Source organism: Podarcis tiliguerta, assembly GCF_965153285.1.
Source record: "Podarcis tiliguerta genome assembly, chromosome: 8".
Lineage (NCBI taxonomy): Eukaryota > Metazoa > Chordata > Lepidosauria > Squamata > Lacertidae > Podarcis > Podarcis tiliguerta.
In genome coordinates, this window is record NC_139541.1 from 60213715 (window position 1) to 60238434 (window position 24720).

Below are 24720 nucleotides of genomic sequence, written 5' to 3' on the forward strand. Positions count from 1 at the left end.
GCTCAGTATTTCAGATTGGGGTCCTCTCTGAGCCCGGCCTGGAGGCGTCATAGGTTGAACCTGAGATCTTCTGCGTGCAGAGGAGGTGCTGTGCCACGGGTGGCATTCCAGCGGCAGCCCCACTTCTTTTCCTGAGCAAACAGATTTCAGAACTAGGACGTTCAAATGTACTGGGGTTATCTCCAAGGCCACACCTTGATACGAAACGTCATCTTTTGCACAGTGGCTGAAATGGTGAGCTAAAACTGGAGTTGAGCAACCTTCCACCTCTAATCTTGAATGGGAAGATAACTTGTGAGTCACAACCAAATTGCTCGTATCTTGATTGGCAGAAGGCTGTTTTGGCAATCAGAGTCATGTGGAGTGGGAGGGGGGATTGATATCAGAGCTTATTTGCATGCATGCAATAACTGTGAGCCAGATGCTTACTCACTCAGATCTTCATTTGGGTTGCAGCGTTGAGTAAGGAGGACATAACACACTGCGGATAAACAAGGAGCATACGAGCTTTGTTGTTGTTGTTTAGTCATTTAGTCATGTCCGACTCTTCGTGACCCCATGGACCAGAGCACGCCAGGCACTCCTGTCTTCCACCGCCTCCTGCAGTTTGGTCAGGCTCATGTTTGTAGCTTCGAGAACACTGTCCAACAATCTCGTCCTCTGTCGTCCCCTTCTCCTTGTGCCCTCCATCTTTCCCAACATCAGGGTTTTTTCCCACGAGTCTTCTCTTCTCATGAGGTGGCCAAAGTATTGGAGCCTCAGCTTCTGGATCTGTCCTTCCAGTGAGCACTCAGGGCTGATTTCCTTAAGAATGGCGAGGTTTGATCTACTTGCAGTCCATGGGACTCTCAAGAGTCTCCTTCAGCACCATAATTCAAAAGCATCAATTCTTTGGCGATCAGCCTTCTTTATGGTCCAGCTCTCACTTCCATACATCACGACTGGGAAAACCATAACTTTAACTAACATACGAGCTTTACACATCATCATTTCCCTATATTCCAATTCCAGTTCCATTCTCTGACAGCCCCTCCAACTGCTGGGGGTTTTTCTTGCCAGTGTGATTATGCAACATGCCATCGACACAATCATAGTGCATCCATGGTGGGTTTATTCTGGGCCATCTGCACATCATTTCCCTTTATCACTTGCTCTGCAGTGCTTCCCCAATGTTCCTGCGTTGTTGACCAGGGTATGTGGGGAGGCTCTCTTGCAACACAGTGCAACAAAAGTGGGACCTGGAGCTGTTCCTGTATTTACTTCTCTCAACCTATAAAGCAAGAGTGGTGAATCTGTGGTCCTCCAGATGTTGTTGGATGGACTCCAGCTCCCATCAGCCCCAGTCAGCATGGCCATGGGTCAAGAATGATGGGAGTTGTAGTCTAGAAGCATCTGGAGGACACCCTTGCTTTATGGGTTGGGAGAAGTGGGTGCAGGGCCAGCTCCATGGGAACCCCCTCCATGCCCTCAGCTACTAATTGAGTCTACCTCCTCACTGCCACGATCGCCAGCTCCCCCTCCTCCTCCTCTGTCTCATCATTGCTGTCACCTGCCTGCTGGCCAGGAAGAGAACCAATGAGCAAGCAGGCAGCAGCATCTCCTGGTCCTCCTCCTCACCTGCACTGCCATCTGGACCAGGGTGTGGGACATGTTGTGAACAAACAAGCAGATTGCAGTGGTGAAGAGGAGGAGCAGGAGCAGGGGGCTCTTGTCAATGAGATCCTTGCAGAGATGTCGGTCCCTGGCACATGCCTGACCAGGCTGACTTTTGACGCCTGCTTGGGTGCATGATCATAGTAATTTTATGTTTTGTTGTTCTTTCTCTAAATCTCTGCCAGAGTTCCTACTGGGGGTTTTCGTCTGACCAAAATGGCTGGACAGCCACCAAATATTGAAGTTTTGCTGTTGCTGCTAAATTAAAGCCGTGAGATAAGGACCATTACAGTGGTACCTCAGGTTACATACGCTTCAGGTTACAGACTCCGCTAACCCAGAAATAGTGCTTCAGGTTAAGAACATTGTTTCAGGATGAGAACAGAAATCATGCTCCGGCAGCGCAGCAGCAGCAGGAGGCCCCATTAGGTAAAGTGGTGCTTCAAGTTAAGAAGAGTTTCAGGTTAAGTACGGACCTCCAGAACGAATTAAATACTTAACCTGAGGTACCACTGTATCTGTATTGAGTGCTGCAAAGATTGTAAAATGTGAATAACAAACTAATAGACTCAAAAAGTGGGTGGGTGGTTTTCACGTGTGCTTCAGGTGGCCTGTTCTTGTGAATTTGTTTCAATAACCTCAGTAAATTTAATGAAATAATGGGCAGATCAACCTGTACTCTGATATACTCTGTGGAAGGGAAGGGAGATACCTCACCTCTACATTCACTGCCATATCCCATGAGGGCCCCCAGACTGAGTTCTCCCCACCCTCAGTGTATTCTGCAACAGCTCATTGATGCAATAAGTGGTGAATTTATACTGGACCACCCACATACCATTCCCCTTTATTAGTTCTCTGTGATGCTTTCCCAATGTTATTGCATTATTGCCCTCTGGAGGGGGACTCTTGCAATAAAACAAGCAGGACAAGAAGAAGAAAGAAAACCGGAATATTTGTGGTATAAAAAGTTACAGGATTTCAGCAGGAAGCAATGAGAGATCCACAGATTGGAAAGGAAGCAATATCTCTCTCCCCTCCCCCGCACCCAGCACTTTTGCAGATGCCAACAGTATTGAAAACAGGACTGTGTATGACATAGCTGTCAACTTTCCCCTTTTTTAAGGGAAATTCCCTTATTCCAAATAGTATTCCTCACAAGAAAAGGGAAAAGTTGACAGCTATGGTGTATGACCACCCTGACACCATCAGGGGCACAAATCATCATAAATGCAAAATAAAAAGGACATCTGGAGAGCTCCTATATATACACATGCTACTCTAATAAAGCCCTAGACAGTGTAAAAGGGCAGGAATGCCCACAGCACCCTCAACAATGCCACCAAAGTCCACCAGTCATAGCCAGTGTGGATCAGCTGACATGATGATGTTGGGGAGACTTGTAAGACGTTGTGGGAATGATGCAAAATGTCAGGTCAACTTGGGAAGAGCCAAACCATTCCACTCCTGCGGACAGGGAGATGCCCTTGTTACGTCCTCCCACTCCCACTCCCGCCCCCCACCCCACCCCTCTGCTGCACACACAACACATAACCTGCTCAGATGTAATTAGGCAACAGCACAGTCCCATGTGTGAGTCACTTTGGCACAAGCTGGAAGATGCCGGCAACTAAGAGCCTTGGGCATCTTTGTGCAGAGAAGTCCAGTTCCCTTTATACCGCCGACTGTGTTTATGATCACGATAGTAACCAGCTTTAAGAGCCAGTCATATAGACTGTCTCATAGCCAGGACTCGTAGATCATTCACACCACTTGCAAGGAACAAACGTTTTCTTATGTTTCATGGAAACAGCTTACAGTTTCTTTTAATTAAGTGATATATAAATATTGTTAAATAAGTAGATAAAATTAAAAGGTGGGAAACAGCTCCTATTAGGGAAGAAGGGGTTATCAGTTTTAAACAGGTTAGAAACATGATGTTAGCAGTTCAAACCCATTCCAACGCTGCCTGTATCAGACTGCCTCTTACACCAAGTGGCCACTTCTGTCCTAGCTTCTCACAGAATGTCAGGTTGCTGTTTCTTTCTCTTTTTGATAAAAAACATAATTTTATGCAAAATTATACAGGAGGGGGAAATTGCATATATTACATATAAAAGAGCCAAGCCCCATGTGTTACTGTAGTTCTGCAGTGTAATTTTACAATATGTAAGTACCGTATTTTTTGCTCTATAAGACTCACTTTTCCCCTCCTAAAAAGTAAGGGGAAATGTGTGTGCATCTTATGGAGCGAATGCAGGTTGCACAGCTATCCCAGAAGCCAGAAAAGCAAGAGGGATTGCTGCTTTCACTGCACAGCGATCCCTCTTGCTGTTCTGGCTTCTGAGATTCAGAATATTTTTTTTCTTGTTTTCCTCCTCCAAAAACTAGGTGCGTCTTGTGGTCTGGTGCGTCTTATAGAGCGAAAAATATGGTATTTTAAGAGTTAGATGTTGTGTGTATCTGTTCATATGTGCATAGGAAACTTGGCGTCTATATGTGCATAATATGATAGATATCATTTTTAGCAGAACCAGCAAAAACTCATAGAGATCGGGAAGTAAGACAGGAATTAGGGAAAAGATCCATGCAGATATTTTCAGAAAATGCCATCCTCAGGCCCATTTTAGCCAATCATGAACCAATAATGGACTTCTCCATGGGGGGAGCTTCTCATTTGGTTCATCATGAGTCGATGCTGCCCCATTTTCAGTGGCCCTTTTCAACACCCTCTCCTTGTGGGAAAATAATTCATTGGAAAATATAATTCCTCGGCAATCCTTTCTCCCTCCTTCTCTGGCTCTTTTTTTTCTTTCTCCCCACAGCAACTTAGTGTAGCTCTTAATTCCAGCAATGACAATTTAATCCTTTTTATCTGATGTAATCCACTCCCATCCCATCTCTAGGGCCTCCTTTCAACATTAAGGTAGGAGAACAACAACAATAAAATCTCAACCAGCCACCCAGAATCCCACCCCTAGTAAAAGCAGAGAGAGAGAGAGAGAGAATGAACTAGACCAACGAGAAGAGTGACTGTCACAGGAAGAGCCCTGGGAGGAGAAATTAGTAAGCAATGCTGCTAAAATATAAAACAGATCTACTGATCCCCTAAGGTGTGCCCTGACCAGAATTATGCTGGCATTAATTAATTAATTCAGGCATGAGAGCAGCGCAGAGTGAGGACTCGAGAACTGTTGGGGCTTGGAAACTGCTGTAGCTGCAGAAGAACCTCCAACTAATTATCTTAAACTACAAAAGTCTGCAGCAGCATAAGATAGCACACTGTGATATTGCCCTGTGAGCCCAAGGCACGAGGAGATACTCTTTTCCAACTATATGCCACTGAAGAAGACTTTGCACACTGAAATGCATCTGACATGTTTTCTGAAAGACATCTCTTGTAAACAGCCTTAATTTTCAGGATTTCAAGGTTTGGGGCAAACGTATCTTTGCAAATCAAAGTGTTGGTGCTGACCTTTAAAGCCCTAAACGACCTCGGCCCAGTATACCTGAAGGAGCGTTTCCACCTCCATCTTTCTGCCAAGACACTGAGGTCCAGCACCGAGGGCCTTCTGGTGGTTCCCTCATTGCGAGCAGCAAAGTTACAGGGAACCAGGCAGAGGGCCTTCTCAGTAGTGGCACCCGCCCTGTGGAACACCCTCCCACAAGATGTCAAAGAAATAAATAACTATTGGACTTTTAGAAGACATCTGAAGGCAGCCCTCTTTAGGGAAGCTTTTAATATTTAATTAATGATCGCATTTTAATATTTTGTTGGAAGCCACCCAGAGTGGCTGGGGAAACCCAGTCAGATGGGCGGGGTATAAATAATTTATTATTATTATTATTATTATTATTATTATTATTATTATTATTATTATTTCATCGCTGTGGCACAGTCACCATTATATGCAGATATATGTGTGTGCGTATGTTTTAGAAATACATTTAGTAACTGGACTTTATTAACCATTTCACAAGAATTAATCTCCTCCTCATCCCACTATTAATCTTTGCCTAATTTCATTATAGGTGCTTCCCAATCCCTGGTCTGCAGTTTTGCATCTTACTTTCCCCCTCTTACACTGCTCCACTTCTTCCTAGTTCCATATCCTGCCTTCTGGTGCCTATCCCTGTATCCCCAGCACCACTTTGCCTCTTGGAAATTTAGGAAGCTGCCTTTAGAGGGGGGAGGCTTAGGTTGCCCCCCCACCCCGCCACCAGAGTTTGGTGAGCACAGACCCTCCAAGTGTCCTTATTTTCCAGGGACGTCCGTGATTTAGAGAATCCCTATTTTCATTGGAGAAATGTTGGAGGGTATGGAGTTATCCAACCCCCAAGTCATCTGAAGGCAATCCTGTACAGTGGTACCTCGGGTTAAGTACTTAATTCGTTCTGGAGGTCCGTTCTTAATCTGAAGCACCACTTTAGCTAATGGGGCCTCCTGCTGCCGCTGCACCGCCGGAGCACGATTTCTGTTCTCATCCTGAAGCAAAGTTCTTAACCTGAAGCACTATTTCTGGGTTAGCAGAGTCTGTAACCTGAAGCGTATGTAACCTGAAGCATATGTTACTCGAGGTACCACTGTATAGGGAAGTGGTTTTTTAAAACGTATAATGTTTTATTATTATATATGTTGAAAGCTGCCCAGAGTGGCTGGGGCAACCCAGTAAAATGTGTGGGGTATAAATAGGAAAATTATCATTATGGAATGGGACGTCCCTATTTCCATCGGAGAAATGTTGGAGGGTATGTGAGCAGCTTCTGGCCCTGCCCATTTTCCCTTCTTCCTGCTCCCGTCATGCTCCAGAGCTGCCGCAAAGCGCTCTGCTCCCACACAGTGCAATTTCCCACTGAACGTCTACAGGCACACAGTCTAATTTGGGTTGATTGTTTTATTTCTTTAATCAATCCACGCCGCCTCAAGCGCATGGGGAATTGGAATGCAAATGTTTTTTGAATTAATGGATTACAATTATAATGTGTTTGCTCCGTAATTGCCCTCTTTTCTTTCCTTTTCAAAAATAAATTTGCAACAGCCTCTAAGAGCACCCGGGAAGGTATGGGCGTTGTCCTTGACGGTGCCCCACAGCCAATATCCTGCAGTCACCTCCAAGACAGGGTAATAATCCCAGTGCAATGTAATATATACAGTCATGCCAAACTGCAGCAGCAGCAGTAGCAACAACAGCATTAACATTTTATGCAATGAAACTCCTGCTTCCTCCTCTATGCAGATTACTTTTGCAAAAAAAGAAAAAAAAAGGTGGCTGCAAAGACAAACAAAAAACTTGTTCTCATTTTAATTACTAGATTGGTTTTAATTAAGTTGTTTGTTAATCTCTGTACTTTCCTTGGGCTCCATCGAGTGGCCTGATTGGGCAGCGACCGGATAGCCTCAGGTCTGCCTTGGTCCTATTTACTGAATATTACTACCTAATAACAGGTTGGGACCGGAGTGTTTGTCTCACTCTCCTTTGACCTCATTTACAGGCCTTCCATTGAACGCTAAAGAACTGCTGCTCACTTGGTTGCTGCTGGTGGGACTGGCAGGGCACTAGGCTTGGTCTTGCAGGCAGCAGAGCAGCGCATAGATAAAATACGGACTTAGCTTCCAGAAGATGTGGTGGCGGCCAAAAACTTGGATGGCTTTGAAAGAGGATTTGGCAGGTTCATTAAGGATAAGGTTATCATTGGCTATGCCCTGCCTCCACTGCTGGCTGGCCTTGTGCAAATAGCTCATGGTGTGCAGGGTCTTCAAAGATGTGAAGTCATTATCTCTTCGGGGAACCCTGCTACCAAGCCCCAATGTTTATGTACCTGTTAGTGTCTACTGGACTGTTGTTGTTGTTGTTTAGTCGTTTAGTCGTGTCCGACTCTTCGTGACCCTATGGACCAGAACACGCCAGGCACTCCTGTCTTCCACTGCCTCCCACAGTTTGGTCAAACTCATGCTGGTAGCTTCGAGAACACGGTCCAACCATCTCGTCCTCTGTCGTCCCCTTCTCCTTGTGCCCTCCATCTTTCCCAACATCAGGGTCTTTTCCAGGGAGTCTTCTCTTCTCATGAGGTGGCCAAAGTATTGGAGCCTCAGCTTCACGATCTGCCCTTCCAGTGAGCACTCAGGGCTGATTTCCTTAAGAATGGATAGGTTAGATCTTCTTGCAGTCCATGGGACTCTCAAGAGTCTCCTCCAGCACCATAATTCAAAAGCATCAATTCTTCGGCGATCAGCCTTCTTTATTACTATCCAGAAACAAGCATATTGAAGAACAGCTGTTTTTAAGTTGAGAAGCATTTACTTGTTGTTCATGAACACCTTCCTTACACATACAGTCATTTCCTTAAGGGACCCCCCCCCCTTTTACACACCCTGCAGTGTCCAGAGTCACCAGAGCTGAAAGGGGGTTTGTCCAAAGGTCACTTAAATGGAAGAGTGATAGTAATCTATGAGGGTGAACTGTGGCCTCTTATCCTGGGCTGCTGCTGAGCAAATGTGAAGCATGATTGCAGGACCCAGGTAGCATTAGGATTGGTATCATAAAGATTGGGTAGGAGTGTAAGGAGGCAACAACTTCTGTCCTAACCTGGATTCAGGGCAATCAGTGCGCTTTCATTTTCCCCCTAAATAATTTTGTTATTTATATTGAAGAAAATGCAGTATCAAAAACATTTTGATTTACATGCGGAAATATTGCATCTTTGGGGGGAAATACTCAAAAATAAGGTTTAAAAAGCAAATAAATAAACCATATGTTTATTAGAAATAGATAAACTAACGGATACCAATGGATAGCATATTTGTACAATAAAATATGTAGCGTTTTTATACAGTGGGCGGAAGATAGTCGTATGCAATAGCTGAAAAGAGAAGGGAGAAGGGAGGGGAAGACGCAACATCATTAAGTTTATCTTACTGAAATAACCAAATTCTGTTAAATGCTGAATGAGGGATTAAGTTGTATGAATTGTCACTAATCAGCACTGTTTCTGTTCCGCTGCAGTTCAGGTTCTACCTCACTCTCCACTATGGAAAAAACTAAAGAATTATGGAGTTAAATAGGCTGTATTCTGAGACCCTTATTCTAACCCCTGGATCCACCAAGTATTAAAATATAAGCCTGGTGAGGTGATTGTTTGGGGGTTGGGCCATTAAGGGGGAAACAGCTCTGTGTGAGATGGCAAATGGGGGAGATGGCTCCCCCAAGATTTGGACTCCCTCAACTAGCGAATGGTTAGAAGGACAAAGCGAGAGTTGAGAGCAGAGTTGGCAGTGATGTGGGCCAAAGGAAAAGCAGCAAGCTAGTGGAAGACAGAGAGACAAAGCAATGCTTGACTTCTGTTTAAATCCAAGGCTGCGGTTCTGGGTTGCTCATCCTGAAGCAAAGTTCTTAACCCGAAGTAATATTTCTGGGTTAGCGGAGTCTGTAACCTGAAGCGTATGAAACCCGAGGTACATCTGTACCGCTTGGAGATTGGGGTGGGGTACAACACCATGACCGGATCCCCAAATTAACACCTCAGATCCCCCTGAAGAGAGGCCCTTGGTGGACTCCTTGCTACCCAAGGGTTGGCTTGCAACATCAGCCAAAGCAACACCAGAGATGTTGTTAGTGAAGAAGCTTAAATCCCATCAGGATCAACTGAGGCAGTTGAGTAATGGCCGGGCACGAGTGAAGCATTCCTTCTTTGTGCCTGTAGGCTGCCAGCACATGCCCCATGGCAGCAGCTTAGGTTGCCTCCTTCAGCTCTTAACCTCGCCTTTGATCTCTCTTATACAATGGTTGTTTTGCGGTTGTAAAAAACTTTCCAGCCCGTTTTGTAAAACTTGAGACATGTTTGTTGCTTCTCTCGGCGGAGTGATCCTCCTGCGGCTGCGGATTCCACAGGGTGTCACGGACGAACTCCGCGTGTGCCCGTAATTTCACCCCTTCCACCGTGACCCCCCCTCCCCTTCGGCTGGGTCCCTTTCGGGCACTATTGTGCAAAAAAGCCAAGAGTCCCTCCAGTGCCTCAGTGACGCAGGTGGAAGATAATGGGTACTTCTACTCCTTGCAAAACAAAGGAAATTTGCTAGGGGAAAGGACAGCCCTAAGAAAACTGTGGCTTGTCACACTTCTCCAGTACAGAGAGTTTAGACCAACTAGGAACCAAGGTTATGGTTTGTTCACTATATGGGTGCCTTTCGCCACCTCAAAAATATTGACACCCCACCTGTGCTCATCCAGGGCAAGCAGAGTTTGTCATTGCACCAAGGTCTGACAACCTGCTCTAGCAGAGCTCTTCTTATGTTACATAAGATGGGGTGGCACATGGCAAGTCCTGGAGGGAGAAGCTCGAGGTACAGGATGAGGGGTCCAAGGCAGGCAGTGCCAGGCCACAGCCACCAAAAATACAGAGCTGAAAACTTTTTATTTTAGTCATTTATAGCATCCAACCTGCCATCCTGTACACACTTACCTGGCAGTAGTCTCATTGATCTTGGTGGGACTTACAGTGGTACCTCTGGTTATGAACTTAATTCGTTCCTGAGGTCTGTTCTTAACCTGAAACCGTTCTTAACCTGAGGTACCACTTTAGCTAATGGGGCCTCCCACTGCCACCACGCCACTGCCTTGCGATTTCTGTTCTCATCCTGAGGTAAAGTTCTTAACCCGAGGTACTACTTCCGGGTTAGCGGAGTCTGTAACCCAAAGTGTATGTAACCTGAGGTGTTTGTAACCCGAGGTACCACTTTACGTCTGAGAAGGCACACATAAGATTGCTATGTTACACCTGGCCTTTTGCTACAAATGACCTCAAGGCAATTAAAAGCAATAAAGCACAATAAAACTTAGCACTAAGCCAACATAATCACAGAAATAAAAAGCAGCAGAACCAGAAGATTATGTGATCAGATGATCATGTTTAACTAGCTGCTATGAAAAGTGTCACTTGCTCATTGAGAGCAGATTGAGAGCAGATCAGCACCATATTTTTAAAGCATATGCAATGTACAAACATGACACCCCCAACAATCCTGGGAACTGCAGTTTCCCCCTCATGTAGGTGTCATTCCCAGCATTCTTAACAAACTACAGTTCCCATGATTCTTTGATGGAAATCATGTTTGTGCTTTAAATGAGCATTGGATGTGCATTAAATCTATGGCAGCATCCACAATAATGGATGTATACATTGTCACACACACACACACACACACACCACACATTTAAAGCACATGGCTTCCCCCAAGGAATCCTAGGAACTGCTGTTTGTTAAGCATGCTAAGAATTGTAGCTGTGGGGGGGGGGGGGTAAACTATAGTTCCCAGGATTCTTTGGGAGAGGAAGCCATGAGCTTCAAATGTACAGTATACTACTAGTGATGGAATGTATACAGTGGTACCTCAGGTTACATACGCTTCAGGTTACATACGCTTCAGGTTACAGACTCTGCTAACCCAGAAATAGTGCTTCAGGTTAAGAACTTTGCTTCAGGATGAGAACAGAAATCATGCTCTGGCGGCACGGCGGCAGCAGGAGGCCCCATTAGCTAAAGTGGTGCTTCAGGTTAAGAACAGTTTCAGGTTAAGAACGGACCTCCTGAATTAAATACTTAACCTGAGGTACCACTGTACTACTCTTTCCTTTTATCTTTTTTTCCCTGGCCCCTCTCAGCCTTATTGGTCTCGGTTTTGACATGCTGTGACGACGTTCAAGCAGCTCTGAAAGGAGAGGTGGAAGGAGCCCCACCCAGGACAACAAGCACCAGCCTGCCTGGCTACCTGAGGAAGTCCACCTGTCATCAGTTGTAGCAGGTACTGTGATGTGTCATGTTTGGGCCAATGTTTCAGGATTGGTCACAGATCGGGAGGCCTGGGCGAGGGAGGTTATTTAAAGCAATCTCATTTCAAATGGAACCAAATCCATTAGGACACACCCCTTCTGTTTCTTTCATAGGAGGAGTTCCTCCTCGTCTTCGGTTTGCCAACAGCTCTTAGAAACATAGGGAAACAAATCCTGTTTTTAAAGAGAAGAACCAACCTGCCCCCCACTCCAGAGGGCCAGAAGGGCCGTGGCTCAGTGGTAGAGCATCTGCTTTGCATGCAGAAGGTCCCAGGTTCAATCCCCAGCATCTCCAAGTAGGGGTAGGAATGTCCCCCTTCCGAAATCCTAATGTGTTTCTGCCAGTCAGTGTAGAAAATATTGCACTCTATGGACCAATGGACTGACTCAGTGTAAGGCAGGTTATTGCATCTCTAGGATATTCTTTCAACCTCCAACTTTCACTAATAGGTAATTTGTAAAAAGGAGGGGGTGCTGGAATGGGCCTGGAAACCTTGATCCCAAATCTGTGGAGAATGTTGGGGTTACTCATTATTGAATAAAATACACTCTGCATATTCTCAGGGGTGCTTTATTTGATATTATTTCAAATGTCTCAGGAATTTGGGACTGGGTCATGGCTCAGTTAACCAGTGGCAACAACTTCTCTAAAAAAGGAGGAAATGTTGTGGGAATAGTTTTCAGTGTTTTGAATGTTCAAGGGGAATATATTAATATAACACTGGCTGTGCCCTGGACCCTGAATTTATGGGCCATGCCAACCAGTGTGCTTCCTTGTACAGTGGTACCTCGGGTTACATATGCTTCAGGTTACATATGCTTCAGGTTACAGACTCCGCTATCCCAGAAATAGTGCTTCAGGTTTGCTTCAGGATGAGAAATTGTGCTCCGGCTGCGCGGCAGCAAGAAGAGGCCCCCATTAGCTAAAGTGGTGCTTCAGGTTAAGAATAGTTTCAGGTTAAGTACGGACCTCTGGAACGAATTAAGTACTTAACACTCACATGATTATTGATTACATTTTAAGCCAACCTGTCTTCCAATGCGTCCAGGACTGTGTACAAGGTGACCCCTCCATTCTATCCTCACAACAACCCTGTGAGGTGGCTCATTAAGTTGGCAGTTAGTGACTGACTGAAGCACACCCAGGGCGCTTCCAGACAGTTGCCATTTTTTTTGCTGAGATCGAATCGCATACAGGCAAATTCAGCTTGCACAATTATAGCTGATTGGGAGGACTTGCGCAAAAGACCCACTTCCCCAAAAGATCAGACTTTTCGCAATGAAGGAAGTGATGGGAAAACGCACTGGCAAGTGTGGAATAGCTCTGGCTTGGATGCAACATCATCTAACTTCCCTGCAAACAAATCAGAATGGACGCCCATTACATAGATGTCATCTGAACTCTTTGCAAACAGCTCATATGGAAGCCAGCAAGTTCCATGGCTGAGCAGGGATTTGAATCCCATGGAAGATCTCCCTAGTGCAAATCCAACACGCTATCGTGTACTGTGGGTCTAAACATGCAAACTCCATGTTCTGAGATTTCACCCATTTGTGTTCCCCCACACGTTAGCTGCTTGAATTATTATAAAATTGCAAATTATTGTAGAGCAAGGCCACGCACATATTACCAGCTTTGAATGCAGTGAGGTCATTCTTTTTTTATTTGCTTCAAAGCGCATTGGTGTGCCATTGTACATGTCATCGTGGTTTTGATGTGCATCTGAGTCGCTGCTGTATGTGTCCACAGCAGTGGGTGGAGATGGGGCAGGGATGTCTTCACCCAACGAGCTGGTTTCCCCACCCCTCCAACCACCCAGATGTCATCTTCATCCAGGTGTCCTCTGCAGATACACAGCCAATTGTTTACCTGGGCATGCCCACCTTTATGTATATTTTTCTGTGTCCACACTGCAAGTGGGACACTCATCTACAGTACATGCCTATGCTGATGTCATTCTTGTAGAACCACCCACTGCAGGAAAGGTGTATTTCAAAGCAGTATGTATGTGGGTTGAAGCACAAAGTTCTCAGGTCAGATCAAAGCTGGTTTGGGGAGGAAATGCAGCATTGCATAAGAAAGAGGAGGATAGAGATGGATTGTGGCGAATGTTGTATGTACCCCGCTTCCCAAACCAGCAGTAGGAGCACACTGGTTACACAGTAAACAGGAGTGTGTCCACACAGCCCAGACGTGATGTAGTAGAATTGGTGTGGGGTATTGGTTAGAGTGCTGGACTAGGACTGCTGAGACTCCAGTTCAAATGCCCACACAGCTCATTGGGGTGACCTTGGTCTAGTCACCATCTCTTTCAACCTGCCCTACTCCGCAGGGTTGTTGTACGGATAAAAGGTGGCAGGTGCTACCTTCAGCTCGTTGGAAGAAAGGCAGGATATAAATGCAACAAGCAAATAAATAATTAAAAGGTGGGGTGTACACTGTTTGGAATAAATTATTATATAAGTACCTACATACATGCCATTACATTCAAGGTGATGTTGTGCAAAAGGTGGTGGTGTAATGAGATACAGTGGTACCTTGGGTTACAGACGCTTCAGGTTACATACGCTTCAGGTTACAGACTCCGCTAACCCAGAAATAGTACCTTGGGTTAAGAACTTTGCTTCAGGATGAGAACAGAAATCATGCTCCGGCGGCGCAGCAGCAGCAGGAGGCCCCATTAGCTAAAGTGGTGTTTCAGGTTAAGAACAGTTTCAGGTTAAGAACGGACCTCAAGAACGAATTAAGTTCTTAACCCAAGGTACCACTGTATTGCTTCTGATCACCCATGATGTAAATGGTTTGTGGTGGTGGTTGAGCTCTCTGGATCAATCAAGGGGGTGGGGGGAAATATTGCATAGTACAGTTAATAACTCAAAAATGGCAAAAGAGATGGAAAGTGGAAGCAGAAAAAATGTCACACATGGACACACTAAGCAATTTCAGATGCGCTCTCTCTCTCTCTCTCTCTTTTTCTATCTCTCTCTCTCTGTGTGTGTGTGGCTTTGAGAGAGAAATGACAAAACTATATGCATCCCATGCATATAAATCCTTGCTGTCTCGCCCTCTCGCCTTGGAGGTTTGCAATGTTCCCAGCCCTTCTTTCCATGATGAGATAGGGACAGAGGAGGACGTTCAGCAGCGGAGAAGGAGAAGGGTGTCGCCAGCTGCCCTACATACAGTCTCCATGATCAACAGATTCATGCAGGTGCCTGAGGCAATACAGGCATATTTTCATCTCGGAAAAGCTACAAGGATGTGGTTTAGCGATAAATAAGGGTTGTTGTTTATTGCCCCTTCTTACTCCATCCTCCTGGGAACTGTAGATGATGGGGAAAGATGTTCAAAAGATACACAAGATGCTTTAGGCACCTGCCTACAAGCCAAGCAAGAGGGGATTGCGTTCAGAAACTGATCTCTCATTCTTTGTGTCTTTGAAAAAATTCCCTTTCTTATCATGTGATTCTATGTCCCTTGGGATCTTAGCTCCATCCAGGCCTTTAAACTGTACTATGTACATGTGAAGGAATTACCCTGTTAATATTTTTTCCTTCCTGGCAGTAAAACTGTTTACAGAACGATCTGCTTTGGCTTTGGGTGGGGGGTAACTATGCTACCATTCTTGTGGTTATCAACCATTGTTGGCTGAACAATTTGCCCCACACTAGCTAATATTCAGAGCGCAAAAGAAAAATCACAAATATTTGAAATGTTCCACGATTTCCTGTTTTACCACTCAGGTTCTCGTTGTAAAATATTACCTCAGAATGTGAGTGAATGTCGTTTTATTTTACCTGAGCATTCACGCTTGCTCACAAACCAGGTTGATGATTTTAAAAATAAAAATGAAATGTAAGGGTGATTTTAATAAACCCAAAACGCATTCATTTCCAGCTACGGTTTGGAGCACATGACACATGAGGAAATGCTGATGGGCGCATGTCACATGCAGAGAAGATTTGTGCCCGGGGGGCTGGTGGGGAGAAGGTGACAGCAGTTGAAATACATCTTAAGAGGCGAAGAACTGCTGTTTACCAGAACCATGGAGGGAAGAACAATAGGGTAATTGGGTTCAAGTTGCAACAGTTTGGTTGGCAATCAGGAAATGCTTTGTCACACTCCAAGGATGGTTGGAATGGAGTGAAATTGTTCTCCATGGGGGCTGTGAGACAACATCCTCTGTTTTTCCTGGAGGCCTGTTCACATGAGACAGTTCAGGGCCTGTAGGTAGGACAGAGCAACAAGTGTAGCTTTCCTGGGGCACAGCTCTCTAGCTACGCCTCTGAGTAAGAATCATAGAATCATAGAGCTGGAAGAGACCACAAGGGCCATCGAGTCCAACCCCCTGCCAAGCAGGAAACACCATCAGAGCACTCCTGACATACGGTTGTCAAGCCTCTGCTTAAAGACCTCCAAAGAAGGAGACTCCACCACACTCCTTGGCAGCAAATTGCACTGTCGAACAGCTCTTACTGTCAGGAAGTTGTAATGTAAAGTATTGCACTTGGGCAAAAAAAATGAGAGGCACAAATACAAGATGGGTGACACCTGGCTTGAGAGCAGTACATGTGAAAAGGATCTAGGAGTCTTGGTTGACCACAAACTTAACATGAGCCAACAGTGTGACGCGGCAGCTAAAAAAGCCAATGCAATTCTGGGCTGCATCAATAGGAGTATAGCATCTAGATCAAGGGAAGTTATAGTGTCACTGTATTCTGCTCTGGTCAGACCTCACCTGGAGTACTGTGTCCAGTTCTGGGCACCACAGTTCAAGAAGGACACTGACAAACTGGAACGTGTCCAGAGGAGGGCAACCAAAATGGTCAAAGGCCTGGAAACGATGCCTTATGAGGAACGGCTAAGGGAGCTGGGCATGTTTAGCCTGGAGAAGAGGAGGTTAAGGGGGGATATGATAGCCATGTTCAAATATATAAAAGGATGTCACATAGAGGAGGGAGAAAGGTTGTTTTCTGCTGCTCCAGAGAAGCGGACACGGAGCAATGGATGCAAACTACAAGAAAGAAGATTCCACCTAAACATTAGGAAGAACTTCCTGACAGTAAGAGCTGTTCGACAGTGGAATTTGCTGCCAAGGAGTGTGGTGGAGTCTCCTTCTTTGGAGGTCTTTAAGCAGAGGCTTGACAACCATATGTCAGGAGTGCTCTGATGGTGTTTCCTGCTTGGCAGGGGGTTGGACTCTATGGCCCTTGTGGTCTCTTCCAACTCTATGATTCTATGATTCTATGATTCTAAGTTCTTCCTAATGTTTAGGTGGAATCTTCTTTCTTGTAGTTTGGATCCATTGCTCCATGTCCGCTTCTCTGGAGCAGCAGAAAACTACCTTTCTCCCTCCTCTATGTGACATCCTTTTATATATTTGAACATGGCTATCATATCACCCCTTAACCTCCTCTTCTCCAGGCTAAACATGCCCAGCTCCCTTAGCCATTCCTCATAAGGCATCATTTCCAGGCCTTTGACCATTTTGGTTGCCCTCCTCTGAAGCAGAATTATAACACTGAAGAAGGTCTGGTAGGCCATATATCCTTGTTGGCATCTGTCTGTCTCGAGGGACAATGGAAGAGTGTGCCATCGGGGTAAAGTCAATCCATTGGAGAGTTACAGAGCCTGCCCTGTTGTGGCTATAGAGACCAATGCAGGAGATGAAGGCGTCAGGTTTCCCAGTTTCAGATGCATCTTGGTGTTTCTTTCCTCTGTGCTCTACCCAAGAGGAAAGTAAGTCGTTATTCCAGGGCCTCAGGGCCTCTGTTGATACTCTTGCAATGCAGGAGAGAGTGAATAATGGCTGAAAAATCACTAGAGGGAACCCTCCCAGCTCTGAGGAAAGGCAATCTGCCTTCGGCATGATGCCTCCCGCCCTAACTGCAGCCATAGCTGTCAACTTTTCCCTTTTCTTGCGAGGAATCCTATTCGGAATAAGGGAATTTCCCTTAAAAAAAGGAAAACGTTGACAGCTATAACTGCAGCTTCACATTGTGGTTTGTTGTCAGAAAGTGAACCATGGTTAGTCTGCAGAGCTGGTTTGGGACATTCAAAGCCTGTGACTTTAAATAAAGTGCCTTCAGTCACATACTGGAGCATACATTTGAGAGGTAGGAATTTACATTTACATACCCACCAACCTTTTAATGAGGGTGAAAGAGGAGAGTGCAAAATATGGTCTGAAGCTCAACATCAAAAAAAGAAAGATCAGATGAATGAATGAGATGGTTGGACAGTGTTCTCGAAGCTACAAACATGAGTCTGACCAAACTGCGGGAGGCAGTGGAAGACAGGGGTGCCTGGCGTGCTCTGGTCCATGGGGTCACGAAGAGTCGGACACGACTAAATGACTAAACAACAACCCACCAAGTGTCCTGGGAAAAACCCGGGACATCCCATTTTTTTTGTGAGACATTGCAGCAGACATTTTGGGTGCTGTAATTGTATGTTGCACTCTTACCCCCCCCCTCAAAAGCACTTTTGGGGGGGAGCAACATCATGGCATTGGTTGTGTGACTTGCCCAGGAGTGTGCCCCAGAAGCCACGCATCCCGGATTTTGACTTAAAAAGGTTGGATGTTATGCATTTAGAATCATCGCCATCATGTTTATTTATTTGCCACTTTTCTACAATATTGGTCAAAGTGGCTCACAACATACCAAGTGAACAATAATAAATACAACAATTTTGTAAAAACGTATTAGGAGCAATTAGAAATAATCATAACGTGTTCAGGGGTTGCATAAAATAAACTGAGCGCTGAGCTGCTCCTTCTTATGCTTGCCTTTGTGCTGAGTCTTTCGGAAGCAGAACAATCCTGTAGTTAGTACATGATGCGCATTAAGACTGCAAAAAGCAGCGCCGGGACTTTCTGTTGCTATGGATTTTTCTATTCCTAAAGACATCTGTGTAAACTTGGTGGATTTTAAGGAGCTGAAGATTTAGTACACAGATTTCAGTGCCTGTAATTTACATCAAAAGACACAGTTGTGCTGAGAGGTGGCCACACCTCAGTTTGGAGGTATTATAGTTTGCTCCATCCTGCTTTGAGGTTCTTCCTTCAACGCTATGATAATTGATTTGTGTGGGTTTTTTTAAGCACATGAGACTAGTTCCTTCTTCTGAGGTTCCCCCGCCCCCCCCAAAGTGTTTTGACCCTTCAACTCATTATGTTTCGCATTCCTACGCAGCCACCTTTCTTTTAGGAACCAAAGCATCACAAGACATTTCAAATGTTCAAAACACTTTGTCATGTGTTGCCTAATTTGTTCTCGACAAATTACGTGAGCTAGCATAGAGCAGATCTATAGATCCACTGGCCCAGTTCACATAATGCAGTAAGCTAGGGACACCCAGGGATATTTTTTCAGATGTTGTTGGACTACAACTCCCATCATCTCTGGCCATTGGCCATACTGGGTAGGGCTGATAGGAGTTGCAGTCCCAAAACATCTTAAGGGGACTCAGTTAGCTATTCCTGCAATGGTTTACCATGAATGCACCTATCTTGCCCACTTTGCTCCTAGTGGCTAGCACATGGGAGGAAATAAATCAGTGTGAGGGTGAAAGAGGATGGCGCAAAATATGGTTTGAAGCTCAACATCAAAAAAAGAAAGATCATGGCCACTGGGCCCATCACCTCCTGGCAAATAGAAGGGGAAGAAATGGAGGCAGTGAGAGATTTTACTTTCTTGGGCTCCATGATCACTGCAGATGGTGACAGCAGTCACAAAATTAAAAGACGCCTGCTTCTTGGGAGAAAAGCAATGACAAACCTAGACAGCATCTTAAAAAGTAGAGACATCAGCTTGCCAACAAAGGTCCGTATAGTTAAAGCTATGGTTTTCCAGTAGTGATGTATAGATGTGAGAGCTGGACCATGAAGAAGGCTGATCGCCGAAGAATTGATGCTTTTGAATTATGGTGCTGGAGGAGACTCTTGAGAGTCCCATGGACTGCAAGAAGATCAAACGCATCCATTCTGAACGAAATCAGCCTGAGTGCTCGCTGGAAGGACAGATCGTGAAGCTGAGGCTCCAATACTTTGGCCACCTCATGAGAAGAGAAGACTCCCTGGAAAAGACCCTGGTGTTGGGAAAGATGGAGGGCACAAGGAGAAGGGGACGACAGAGAATGAGATGGTTGGACAGTGTTCTCGAAGCCACAAACATGAGTTTGACCAAACTGTGGGAGGCAGTGGAAGACAGGAGTGCCTGGCATGCTCTGGTCCATGGGGTCACGAAGAGTCGGACACGACTAAACAGCAACAACAGAAGTTCACTAAGTTAAGATAGGTCAATTGCACACTCTCTCAACCTAAACTATCTCATGGGTTTGTTGTACAGATAAAATGGGAATCACGCTACCCTGAACTTCTTGAAGCAAAAGTAGGATTTTTTTTTAATGAAATGATAAATATATTTAGAATGTTTATGGCAGGATTACAGAGAGGCCCAAGGTGGATCTAAAGTGGACTTTGGACTGAGGACACTTCCAGACTGTTGATTTTTTTCAGATGGGATTCATTCATATACAACAAGCTCAGGTTTCACAATTAGAGCTGATTTGAATCTCTTCTGCAGCTAGCAGCTTCCCCAAAAGATTGGACTTCTTGCGATAAGGAAAATTATGGTGAAATGCCCCGGAAAGTGTGGGATTTACATTGATGCAACATCATCTAATCTCCCTGCAAACGTATCTTGATGGATGCTCAAGAAACAAGTTGTCTGGAAGCACCCTTGGTTCAAAAACTTCACTCAGGCATAAAACTCACAAAGGGTACTAAGTCAGCCACTATGTCTCAGTCTAGCCTGATGTGCCTCATTGGGTAGTTGTGGAGGGACCTCAAAGTTTTCTTGGAGGAAGGATGGAATACAAAAGTTATAAATCAATGAGTATTTTGGGGACATTGTAAGTCTTTCCAAACCAGGAAAAACCTAAATATACACTGATATGCTTGAAGTCATTAATGCATTAAATACTTTTGATTTTAATAAAATAATACTACATTTTGATACATTTAAAAATGCCAGGTGTTCTTCATTCAACCCGGTTTCTTTGCACTCCTTTGCCTGAATGAGAAATGGACACATCTGTTTGGTTCCAGCTCATTGCAGTTTCAGCTGTGTTCATTCAAAGTCCCTTCCATCCCATTTCTCCATCATTCTGCTAATTGTTTTTAAACCAAAATTTGCATTTTGTTCACATAATATGTATTTATATTTTTTTGCACTGAATCATACGCATTTTTGATACACGTCTTGAGCCATGAACTGTCTCGTAAAATTTGGAGAAATGTGAAAACTAAAGGATAACTGCATTCCAAATCTGCACACTCATCCTCAAAAGTGAAAATCCATTTTCACAGAGTAATAATAATAATAATAATTTATTATTTATACTCCGCCCATCTGGCTGGGATTCCCCAGCCACTCTGGGCTTGTAAAGTGTGTGCATATGTATATTTCTTTTATATAGATGAATATTGATGGCCTCCCATGCCCATGGGGTGACCGGACTCAGTCCTGTAGGCTTCAACAAGTGCTGATCAGATGGTGGCAGCATGTGCCGTCAAACCATAGCCTTGAAAGTCTAGTGGGGCAAACCGGGGACTGCCCCACCATCTTGATTCATCAAAGCTTGCCTGTCTTCTTACTTAACAACCAGTCCAAAGGAAGACCCTGGTTGTCTGCTTCCTCCTAAGACCCAGATTTGCCCTTGTACACCTCAGCAAGCAGAAGCATGGAGACAGAAGCAGGATTAGTGGACGGTGCTTGTCATTGGCTCTGACTTCATTGGCTGTTAGTCTCCCTGCCTCCACCCCACCTGTCCTGCAGGGTACCTGCCACCACTGTCGAAGCACCTGTCCTCCAGAGTCACCTGCTGACCCCTCCACTCCCCTCCATTCAAAGGGCACAGCTACACATCCAATGCATGATTACTGCTCCCCAACCCCCTCGGAAAAACACTCTTTAGCAGTCAATCAGAACAAACAGCAATTTAGAGTTTCCCCGGATTGCCATTTGTTCCAATCAATCGCTAAAGAGCAGATTTTCCCTTGGAAAGTAGTGTGGCAAGGTTAAAACTGCTTGGACCCAGGCCTAAAAAGTGCAGAAAACAACTAGGTCCTGTGTTTTTACGGGACGGCACAAGCAAAAGTGTGGGTGAGTCCTTAGGAAGAGTTCTGTAAAAATTTATTCCGAAGTGTCTATAGTACTGCTGCAGCCTTAAGATGATTTAAAGCTCATTTCTTTACCCTCAAAGGGCCCTTGGAATTGTAGCCTTGAGAAGAGAGAGATATCCGAACGGAACATTTTCAGCATCCTCACCAAATTATAATGTGTCAGACACTGGGCTCTTAAATTTCAGCAGCCCCTGTGCGATGCTAAAATTAGTCGTGCCCTCGCCTCTCTCGCTCCGTTCTACAGCATTGTTCCCATGCAGTGCGGCGCCCAGTGCCATCGCGCCGGTTGCGCCAACCTTAAAACCGCCTCTGCTACAATTCCCAGGAATAAGCCCTGTGAAACTGATAGAAACTCGATAAACCTTTTGTAGCATAAAAAGGGCTTTCGAGTCCCAACGTTAATCACCAGTCTAAGAAGAACATGGAAAATGTGCTACAGGAGGCATGCTAAGAAAACTTGGATTTCCCAACAAGAGTTAAAAAGGCAGCATCGCTGTTGGGCTACTTCCCATTGCAAGCCCACACATGGATTGTCGCCTTTGGACAAGCACCGCTTTAGGTTTGGGCTGATAGAGCAAGTTCCACTCTGAGTGCTGGGAGCTTCTCTGGTGGCGATGTTGAATCATTGTCAGCCCTTCCAGAGAGGAAATTCTGCTTAAGGTAACTCAGTGGAGGCAATTTGTAGGTCTTGCCAAAAAAAGACGCCTTAATTGCACTGGTGAGTTCAGCGCAACCCTGTGGTGCAGTATGCCGGATGTTCACACACCCTTTTATCATTAGCGATTTCAAAATAGCCCAAGATGTTTACTCGCTGTGGTCAATAACATGTTTATGTTTTTCCCTCTGAAAAAAAATAACCCTTCCTCTTGTTGCAAGCCAAGTAAGAGAGAGAGAAAGGTAGTTAAGGAAACAGAAGTTGCCCTGTATTTAATTCTCCTCAATGTCTATTTAGCACCACCAGTTTCCTGTGAGGCTGAAACTCTTTTTTAAAAATGGATATGAAGTGCTAGCACACACAGTAGATGCTTCTGAGCATGTGCAGAGTGTGCCAATCAATTGCATCCTGCCTCACACATTGAGATGCAGGAAGGGCAGGGCTTCTCCCTATTTATTTCTCTATAATTGCTTGAACTTACGTATATCTCATTCAGTGCTGAGTTAACCAATAAGCATGCTTGCTTTGAGCAGCAGCAAAGCAAGGGGTGCACACACAAAAATGAGAAATTGTTTTTGGAAAGTATTCGGCATTTCATACTTCAAAAAACAAGCCTCAAAGTAGTTGTCATAGGGAAATCAGAACTTTGTTTGACTTTGTTACACTCCACTCCATACAAGTATAGTTTTAGTATAGTTTTTATTTTAAATTACATGGGGGCGGGGGAAGCACCATCATATTTTCAGTGTTTAGGGCCTATAAAGGTCCTAATCTGGCCCTGATCTCACCTTTCCACATTAGCACCTGCATTGGTTTGCAAGAAGTTTTACAAGAAAAGTGTAATAACGTTAAAACCAAAGCCATTTATAAAATAAAAACAGTCCAGTCCAGAGCAGCAGCCGGTTAAGCCTGGGTTACTAAGGCAAGTTGCCAGCTCCACCCAGACCTGAGCCCTGGCACCTCTTCTGATGTTATTTAGCACAGTTCTATCATGCCTTCTACCAAGGAGCTCAAGTTGGGACACCTGCTTCTTCACTCCTTGTATTTTACCATCACAACAGGTTGTGTATCCACAGCAGTGACCAGAGGAGGGATGACTATTGGGAGGAGCACAACCGGATGCCTTCATCTGCTCCAGCTGCAACAAAACATGTCTCTCCTCTATCGGTCTTTACAGCCACAGCAGGCGATGCAACTCTCCATTGTCCCCCAAGACAGCTGGATGCCAACAACAACAGCAATTCTGGATGCCTCCTAATGACCTGTTTACTGAGCATTCATTCTTTGGCTTTGTACGCATTAGTAGCTTCAGCCTTGGTGAGGTTATCCCTCCAGCCCTCTGGCTGCATCTCAGGTCACTTTGATTGTTGTTGTTTGGACCACTTGAAGATTGCTGAGGGTCTTGGTGTACTACTTAAAGATTTTCCGGCTTGTTGTAGCAATTGCCGTGCGCTGTGCCAGCTGCTATGCGGATTTTAAAGTGGATTTTAATTGCTTCTTTTATTTCTTATATGCCATCCTTATAGAAATCAAATTGCAATAAAACGCAATTTAAGAAATAAACAGAGCAATAAGAATACAGTTAAAGACCAAAAGTGTTGCAGTGGATCTGCTGTCTCTCGCCTTCAACCACAAATCCACAGACGCAACGTGGGCCACCCAAATGAAGCTCTCCGACCACATTTTGTTAACCCCTCGACCTAGACTTTCTGACTCTAGCTGGCCCCTTTCGCCACTGCTGTAGGCCGCTACAATTGCGTGGCCTCTGGAGCAGGGAGTTTTCAGGTGTTTTCAGATTAGAATATACTGTAAGATTAAAAAGCACTTTGTCCCTTAGTCTGCATTTCCAGTGATGCTTGCTCTCTCTATCTCTCAACTTCCAGGCTGCCTTTCAGCAGAAAACTGCAAGGCGAGTGTACATCTGATAGCAAAATTACAATGAAATGAGTGGCAAATTGTGATAATCATACTGAAACTCGGGAAGATAAACACTGCAGTGAGCAGTAGGTGGCCTTGCACCTGTTTTGAAGAATCATCATCTCAGCAGGTGAAAAAAAAGGTTTCCACAGCTGCTTTAAGTAGCTACATTTTTTTTACTCCCATGACAATAGTTTACTTTTGTCCACATTGAACACCCACCCAAAAATAACAACTGTCCAACAGGCCCATCTCTGGGTTTGGACTAGCTGCTCATTGTTTCTGTTCTGATTATTTCCCTCCCCGGCCCTCCAAAAGACCTCCCATCAGGGTTAAATTAAGTGACCTCACATTAGTGCTAATTTAGGGGGCTAGCCTTTCTATTCTGTATGTAACAAAAGCAGCCAGAGACACGACCACACGCAGCCTCAGCGCAGGAACATTCCGGACATCTGTAAACCTTTCTCTAGTTCCTTTCACA

At 44.9% G+C, this 24720-nt stretch overlaps 1 long non-coding RNA gene across 1 annotated transcript; it reads left to right on the top strand.

Annotated features, from left to right (window-relative positions):
- Window positions 1–23436, top strand: LOC310684916. Its single transcript, XR_014514963.1, has 3 exons — window positions 1–234; window positions 11313–11452; window positions 23384–23436. It is a non-coding gene; the product is annotated as an uncharacterized lncRNA (long non-coding RNA).
- The last annotated feature ends 1284 nt before the right edge of the window (window positions 23437–24720 follow it).